Genomic DNA, 8,530 nt, shown 5'->3' with positions numbered 1-8,530 from the left:
CCAAGTAACTGAGAGTCAACATTAGGTGCAGCAGAGAACGGAACGAGGAGTCCACGTGAGGAATGGACTGAAAGGAGAAGGAGGAGCAGCAACATGATAACACTCCTTTCCTCATGGGCAAGGAATGGCTCCATCTGAGGAGCAAAATGAAAGAGCCTGGAGGTGGAAAGTCAGTGTAAAGTGCTGTTCGTAATCAGCAACAATTAGTAGGAAGTGGAGGAACAAAAGCAAAACCAAATATATAAAAAAGCTACATTTATTCCAAGTAATCCGTCCTCAGTGAGTGAAGTGGGTAGAAAAATAAATGATGTGGAGGAAGGTGTAATCGCTCCCTGCAGGCCAGAGAGGGAAATGCAACGACAGGCTCCTGTCCACTCTTCCTCACTGAATTCTCTGAGCCACACGTGTGGACAATTTTTTTTAAAAAACGAGAAGTTTCCTGTTGAAAAAGGAAATAAAATATTGTAAAGATTCTGTGTCTTTATTTGCACCTTTACTTTCAACAATAATGTACTTTGTTTCCATTCAATTCCTCGTGTTGGTTCCTGGAAATCGCATTTTGAGATTTTCTCATTGATCAACAGGAAAACTCAAAGAGCAAAGGAATTTGATCAGTTTGTGAATACATGTGGCTTTCATTCTAAAAGAATAAAATGCAAAGCAGGAGGAGACAAAGGCAATCTGGACTGAACCAGTTCTCTGACATCATCCCGTTTCTTTATTTGTTCCTTTCCATGAACCAGCTGATGCATTGCCGGGGAATCCAAGCCCAACCAGAGGGATTTCTGGACTCCCTCTCTGCACCCACCCAATGACCCAACTCCCTCTCCGATTTCAGATGCTCCTTCAAATCTACCTCTTCATATAAGCTATCGTCACCTGACTGAATATCACTTTCAGTGAATCAACATGAACTCTGTTTAATTTGTCATGATAAAGGTCTTTTTAACTATGTTTGGGGACTGTGTTGTGTTAAAGTGCACAGTAATGGTGCTATCGTGGTTAGTGTAGTTGTCTTCCAAACAGGTGACCTGGGTTAGATTCCTGACAATTGCAAGTTGAGATTTGTCACATTGATCAATAGGAAATCACAAAGACAAAAGGAATTGGATCATTTTGAAAATACATTTGTTTTTTATTCCAAGACAATAAAATGCAAAGCAGGAGGAGACAAAGGTAGACTGGATGAAACTGTTTACCTGCTGCATTCTCTCACACCTCCTCGTTCCCTCACTCCCTCCCCCCTCTAATCCCACTGAGATGACTCTGGCTATGCTCCATCCCTGGGGGAGGTATGCCCTGGGTAGAGAGAGCTGGGAACTGACTGGATGAGCTGGGACTTGGGCAGAGAGGGTGCTTTCAGTGAGAGACTTGGGATATTTCAAACAGGTTCTGGCAGCCATTTTCCCTTCAAAGAACAAAGAACAAAAACATTTACAACCCAGGAACAGGCCCTTCGGCCCTCCAAGCTTGAACCAATCCAAAGCCTCTGTCTAAACCTGTTGCCCATTTCCTAAGCATCTCTCTCCCTCTACTCCCTGCCTACTCATGTATCTGTCCAGACGCATCTTCAATGAATCTACCGTGCCTGCCTCTACTACCTCTGTGTTCCAGACACCCACCACTCTCTGTGTGAAGTCCTTGCTGCGTGTATCCCCATTTAACTTTTCACCTCTCACCTTGAAAGCGTGACTTCTCGTTATTGAATCCTTCATTCTGGGAAAAAAGCTTATCTCTGTCTACCCTGTCTGTACCCTTCATAATTTTGTAGACCTCAATCAGGTCCCCACTCAATCTCCTTTTTTCTAATGAAAACTATCCTAACCTACTCAACTTTCACTGTGTGCACTGAGCAGGGGGTGAGTATTTGTGGGTTTCTGTCTGTCACTGTGTGTGAGAGTGTGGGGAATGGTTGAATCTCAAAAACAAGCCCCTGGAGCAGAGTTTGACTTAAATGGGAGAGAAAGAGTTTGAGAAACCATCGCGAGAACTGAGACCAACCAGAATGGTGAACATCAATTGTTAAATCTCACCATATCTTTCCTTAGCATGTGCTTATATCTGTCTGATTTTTCCTCTTTTCTCTCCCTTTATCTCTCTTTACCTCTGCCTCTCACCCTCTGTCTGTATTACTCTACATCTCTCTCTCCTTCTCAACCTTTCTGTCTCTCTCTCTCTCTCTCTTACTGGCAGCCTCTTCTTTTGTATTTTTCTCTCCTGCCTGTTATTCCCACCTTTATCTGTGTTCGTTCCCATTCTCTTGCTCTTTTTTCTTCTCTCATTTTTCTCTCTCTTTCCTTCTCCTTTTTTCCTTCCCTGATTCTGAGATGGAATCTGCACCCCCCCCACTTCAATATTGGACAATCCCACCCCCACCACTGCAAATTTAGCCCCTGTCCCCCTCCATGTCCCCAGTCTAATTGCCCTCCCTTGTGCAGCTTCATCAATCCTGATCTGTCCCTCTGTAGTTCCTCCATTATACACCCACTGTGTATAGAAGCCCCTCGGTATCTCCATCCATCAACAATACCCTTCCCCGTGCTGTGTCCCAGCCCATGAGCTGGAGAGCAAAGTGAGCGTGTGCAGAGACTAACGTGTCTTTTGACTGCGTACCGTAATGTCATGGAGTCATAGAGTCATACAGCACGGAGACAGGCCCTTCGGACCAACCAGGCCACACCGACCATGTTCCAAAACTAAACTATTCCCACCTCCTGCACTTGGCCCATATCCCTCTAAAACTTTCCTATCCATGAACTTGTCCAAATGTATTTTAAACATTGTAACTGTACCTGCATCCAACACTTCCTCTGATAGTTCATTCCACAGCCAAAATTCTAAAAACATTGCCCCTTCTGTCCTTTTTCAATCTTTCTCCTCTCACCTTAAAAATATACCCCTCAGGCTTGAATTCCCTTATCGTTCATCTTATCTGTGCCCCACATGATAGTTTAAACATCAGTAAGGTCACCCCTTACACTCCAATGAAACAGCCCATGTGTATATCTCAAACCCTCCATTCCTGACAACATCTCGGTAAATCTTTACTGAACTGTCTCCACTTTAATAATATCCTTCCTATAACAGGGTGATGAGAATTGCACACATTAATCCAGAAGAGGCCTCATCACTGTCCTGTACAAGTTCAATATGATGTCAGAACTCCTATACTCAAAGGTCTGAGCAATGAAGGCAAGCATGCTAAACACCTTAAGTACCCTGTCTAACTGGGATGCAAATTTCAAAGGATTATGTCCCTGAACCCTGAGGTCTCTCTCTGCTCTCCCACACTATCCAGCACCCTATTGTTAACTCCTGACCTTGTTTGTATTACCACAATGCAATACCTCAACTTTATCCAAATTAAACTCCATCTGCCACTCTTCAGCCCATTGACCCAATTGATCAAGATCTCTTTGTAATCTTGGGTCACATTCTTCACTGTCTATTTACCATTTTGGTGTCATCCACAAACTTACTAACCATGCCTCCGACATTCTCATCCAAATCCTTTGTATAAATGACAAACAGAAGTAGAGCCAGTACCGATCCCTGTGGGACACCGCTGGTCACAGGCCTCCAGTCTGAAAAACAATGATCCATCATCTGCCATAAAGCCAATTATGTATTCAGTTGGCAAGCCCACCCTGAATCCTATGTGATCTAACTTTACCCAATTAGTCGATCATGCAGAGCCTCATCAAAGGCTTTACTAAAGGCCAAGCAAACAACATCTACCACTCTGTCCTCATCAATCATTTTGGTTACTTCCAAAACAAACCCAATCAAAGGTGAGATATGATTTTGCTCCCACTAAATCAGACTGATCATCTCTAATCAATCCTTTCCTCTCCAACCTCTGTAAATCCTATCTTTCAGGATCATCTCTAAAAACCTACCCACCACCGAGGACAGACTCACAGGTCGATAGTTCCCAGGCTTCTCCTCACATCCCTTCTTAAACAATGACATATTAGCCACACCCCAGTCCTCCAGTTCTTTCCCCATGGTTTATAGATGATACAAATATTTCTGCTCGGGGCCGTATAATTTTCTCTCCAACTTCCCACAACATCCTGGGACACACTTGATCAGGTTTATCTATCTTCATGTTTTTTTAAGATCTCCAGCACTTCCTCTTCTGTCCTGTGAACTGTTTCCAAAACATCAATATTTATATCCCTGATTTCTCCAGCCGCCATTTCTTTCCCAACAATAAAAATGGATGCAAAATATTTTTTATATCCCTCCCATCTCTTGAGGTTCAACACAAAGACAACCTCGTTGGTCTTTAAGGGGTCCTACTCTCTCTCTGGTTGCTCCTTCACTCAATGTATTTATGGATAATTTTTATCCTATCTGCCAAGACTATCTCCTGTCCCCTCTTTGCCTTCCTCATTTCCTTCTGAAGAATGTCCCTACACTCTTTACACTCTTCAAGACATTCAGTTGATCCCAATTGTCTCTCTAATAGATGGTTATTTTTTATTCCTGACTTGAACTTCAACATCTTTATTCATCCATTGTTCTGTAATCTAACAGGAACAGAATGTTTCTGAATTCTTGTTATCACACTTTGGAAGGCCTCCCACTTGTCAGTCATCCTTTTCCCTGCGATCATTCTGCTCCAATCAACTTTTGAAAGTTTTTATTTCATACCCATTTGCCTCACTCCAATTAAGAACTTTAACTTTTATCCTTTTACACAACTAATTTAAAGTTACGAGCATTATGATCTCTGGTCCAAAAGTGTTCCCTGACTCACACTTCAGTCACTTGCCCTGCCTTATTTCCCAAGAGAAGGTATTATCTGTAATAGCAATGACATCCCAGGCCCATGTTCCCTCCCATGCTCTGAGTTCATCAGCCTTTTCCATAAGACCTCGTGTATTGAAATAAATGCAGTTTAAGTGTTCAGTGTCCCTTTGTTCTCTGACTTGTTCTTGACTGTCCTTTCTCAATAACGTGCTGTTTTCTGATTCAGAATCATTGTCATCTTTCTTTCTATTTTCACTGTTGTTTAGGACGCCCCCGCCCCACCCCTCTCAAATCTTACAATCTCCTGAAATAGAACGAGCAAATCTCCCCACCAGGATATTGGTCTAGTTCAGGTGAAAGCCATCCTTTTAAACAGGTCTTTTCTGTCCCAGAAGACATCTCAATGCTCCAAGAAAGTAACTCCCTGCACAGTGCAGCACCTCGTCAACCATTGATTTATCTGCCCTGTCCTTTTATTCCTTCCCTCATTAGAACTTGACACCAGAAGTAAACCAGAGATTACTACTTTTCATATTTTCTACCTACCCATTACATGCACTTTGTAAAGCTTTAACCTTTTCTCTAACTATGTCATTCCTATCGATGTTAAAAATCACACAACACCAGGTTATAGTCCAACAGGTTTAATTGGAAGCACTAGCTTTCGGAGCGATGCTCCTTCATCAGATGATTGTGATGTCTGTGTCGATATCACCTGATGAAGGAGCGTCGCTCCGAAAGCTAGTGCTTCCAATTAAACCTGTTGGACTATAACCTGGTGTGGTGTGATTTTTAACTTTGTACACCCCAGTCCAAGACCGGCATCTCCAAATCATTCCTCTCGATATGTACAATAATTTCCAGCTTCTCACTCTCCCCTTTGACAATCTGCTTCAAACATTTTGAGGTGTCCTTCACCCTGGCACCAGAAAAGCAACGTATTATCCTCGATTCACACTCACTACCGCAGAATCTCCTGCCTGTGTTCCTGGCAGGACAGTTCCCAAAAAATATTATTCTTTTAAATCCTAATAAATCCGTTTAACATAAAATTCATTGTTAGTGCCCAAGAGCTGATGACAACTTACCCAAATTGGAATATCTGTTTGAGAGAGGAACAACCACAGGAGACTTTGAAACCACCTTCAAACCTTTCCCAACAGACAGTTATTGATCTGAATGACCTTGCTGTGTAATCACTTCGCTAAATCTATTTGTCATCGCACTTAATATCACTTGCAGGCTGTCAGTAACATTCATCCTGCAAAGAAGGAGTTTTCATTAGCACGTTATAAACTAAATTAAATGATCAGATTTATTATGAAGCATGCAAAAAAATTCAACATAAATATTAAAAAGAAACCAAACACCTAACTGAACAAATGAAAAAAAAACAACTCTACCTCAAATAATCCAACATTCAGCTTTCACTGTCCGGATACAAAATCCTCTCCCGAGCCGTCCCTATTCGGGCCTCTCTACAAGCTCCGTGTATAACCAATCGGTCCTTCTTCATGTATTTTTTTAACTTAATACTTTTCTTCAAAACTCACGCACCACTGACCGCAGACTCACCAGTCTATAGTTCCCTGGCTTTTCCTTACCACCTGTTTTAAATAATGGCACAGTGTCAGGAAGGGACCTTTCCCCTTTCTCCTTCCTTTCTCCTCCTCTCCATCTCCATTTCTGGTGACAGGGAGCCGGCAGTGTGGGGGAAGAGAGAGTGGGAGAGTGCTGTGTGAGGGAGAGAGAGAGTGGGAGCTGGTAGTGTGAGGGAGAGAGAGTGGGAGCGGGCAGTGTGAGGGAGAGAGAGAGTGGGAGAGTGCTGTGTGAAGGAGAGAGAGAGTGGGATCGGGAAGAGTGAGGTATAGAGATGGAGCCGGGAGAGAGGGAGCAGGCAGTGTGAGGGGGAGAGAGAATGGGAGCTGGCAGTGTGAAGGAGAGAGAGTGGGACCGGGCAGATTGAGAGAGAGAGAGAGTGGGAGCTGACAGAGTGAGAGAGAGAGAGAGAGAGAGAGAGAGAAGGAGCTGGCAGTGTGAGGGGGAGAGAGAATGGGAGCTGGCAGTGTGAAGGAGAGAGAGTGGGACCGGGCAGATTGAGAGAGAGAGAGAGTGGGAGCTGACAGAGTGAGAGAGAGAGAGAGAGAGAGAGAGAGAAGGAGCTGGCAGTGTGAAGGAGAGAGAGTGGGACCGGGCAGATTGAGAGAGAGAGTGGGAGCGGGCAGTGTGAGGGATAGAGAGAGGGAGCTGGCAGTGTGAAGGAGAGAGAGAGGGAGCTGGCAGTGTGAAGGAGAGAGAGTGGGACCGGGCAGATTGAGAGAGAGAGTGGGAGCGGGCAGTGTGGGGGAGAGAGAGAGTGGGAGCAGGCAGTGTGAGGGAGAGAGAGAGAGAGGGAGCGGGCAGTGTGAGGTAGAGAGAGAGTGGGAGCGGGCAGTGTGAGGGAGAGAGAGTGGGAGCTGACAGAGTGAGAGAGAGAGAGAGAGAGAGAGAGAAGGAGCTGGCAGTGTGAGGGAGAGAGAGAGAGGGAGCCAGCAGTGTGAGGGAGAGAGAGAGGGAGTCAGCAGTGTGAGGGAGAGAGAGAGAGAGAGTGGGAGCCGGTAGTATGAGGGAGAGAGAGAGAGGGAACGGGCAGTGTGAGGGGGAGAGAGAGTGGGAGCAGGCAGTGTGAAGGAGAGAGTGAGTGGGAACAGACAGTGTGAAGGAGAGAGTGAGTGGGAACAGACAGTGTGAGGGAGAGAGAGAGAGGGAGCCGGCAGTGTGAGGGAGAGAGAGAGAGGGAGCCGGCAGTGTGAGGGAGAGAGAGAGTGGGAGCGGGCAGTGTGAGGGAGAGAGAGTGGGAGCCGGCAGTGTGAGGGAGAGAGAGTGTGGGAGCGGGCAGTGTGAGGGAGAGAGAGAGAGGGAGCGGGCAGTGTGAGGGAGAGAGAGAGTGGGAGCAGGCAGTGTGAAGGAGAGAGTGAGTGGGAACAGACAGTGTGAAGGAGAGAGTGAGTGGGAACAGACAGTGTGAGGGAGAGAGGGAGCCGGCAGTGTGAGGGAGAGAGAGTGGGACCGGGCAGATTGAGAGAGAGAGAGAGTGGGAGCTGACAGAGTGAGAGAGAGAGAGAGAGAGAGAGAGAGAGAAGGAGCTGGCAGTGTGAGGGGGAGAGAGAATGGGAGCTGGCAGTGTGAAGGAGAGAGAGTGGGACCGGGCAGATTGAGAGAGAGAGAGAGTGGGAGCTGACAGAGTGAGAGAGAGAGAGAGAGAGAGAGAGAAGGAGCTGGCAGTGTGAAGGAGAGAGAGTGGGACCGGGCAGATTGAGAGAGAGAGTGGGAGCGGGCAGTGTGAGGGATAGAGAGAGGGAGCTGGCAGTGTGAAGGAGAGAGAGAGGGAGCTGGCAGTGTGAAGGAGAGAGAGTGGGACCGGGCAGATTGAGAGAGAGAGAGAGTGGGAGCTGACAGAGTGAGAGAGAGAGAGAGAGAGAGAGAGAGAAGGAGCTGGCAGTGTGAAGGAGAGAGAGTGGGACCGGGCAGATTGAGAGAGAGAGTGGGAGCGGGCAGTGTGGGGGAGAGAGAGAGTGGGAGCAGGCAGTGTGAGGGAGAGAGAGAGAGAGGGAGCGGGCAGTGTGAGGTAGAGAGAGAGTGGGAGCGGGCAGTGTGAGGGAGAGAGAGTGGGAGCTGACAGAGTGAGAGAGAGAGAGAGAGAGAGAAGGAGCTGGCAGTGTGAGGGAGCGAGAGAGAGGGAGCCAGCAGTGTGAGGGAGAGAGAGAGGGAGTCAGCAGTGTGAGGGAGAGAG

The 8,530-nt window shown here is 46.4% G+C and overlaps 1 long non-coding RNA gene across 1 annotated transcript; it reads right to left on the bottom strand.

Annotated features, from left to right (window-relative positions):
• Positions 1–255: 255 nt before the first annotated feature.
• LOC140491227 (uncharacterized) lies at positions 256–7,090 on the bottom strand. The gene is made up of 3 exons (XR_011963237.1): positions 6,162–7,090; positions 5,847–6,019; positions 256–439 (listed from the first exon to the last, which is right to left on the bottom strand). It is a non-coding gene; the product is annotated as an uncharacterized lncRNA (long non-coding RNA).
• Positions 7,091–8,530: the final 1,440 nt, after the last annotated feature.

The sequence above is a fragment of the Chiloscyllium punctatum genome, chromosome 19 (assembly GCF_047496795.1).
Source record: "Chiloscyllium punctatum isolate Juve2018m chromosome 19, sChiPun1.3, whole genome shotgun sequence".
Taxonomy (NCBI): Eukaryota; Metazoa; Chordata; class Chondrichthyes; order Orectolobiformes; family Hemiscylliidae; genus Chiloscyllium; species Chiloscyllium punctatum.
This window is presented reverse-complemented; position numbering and strand designations above follow the sequence as displayed.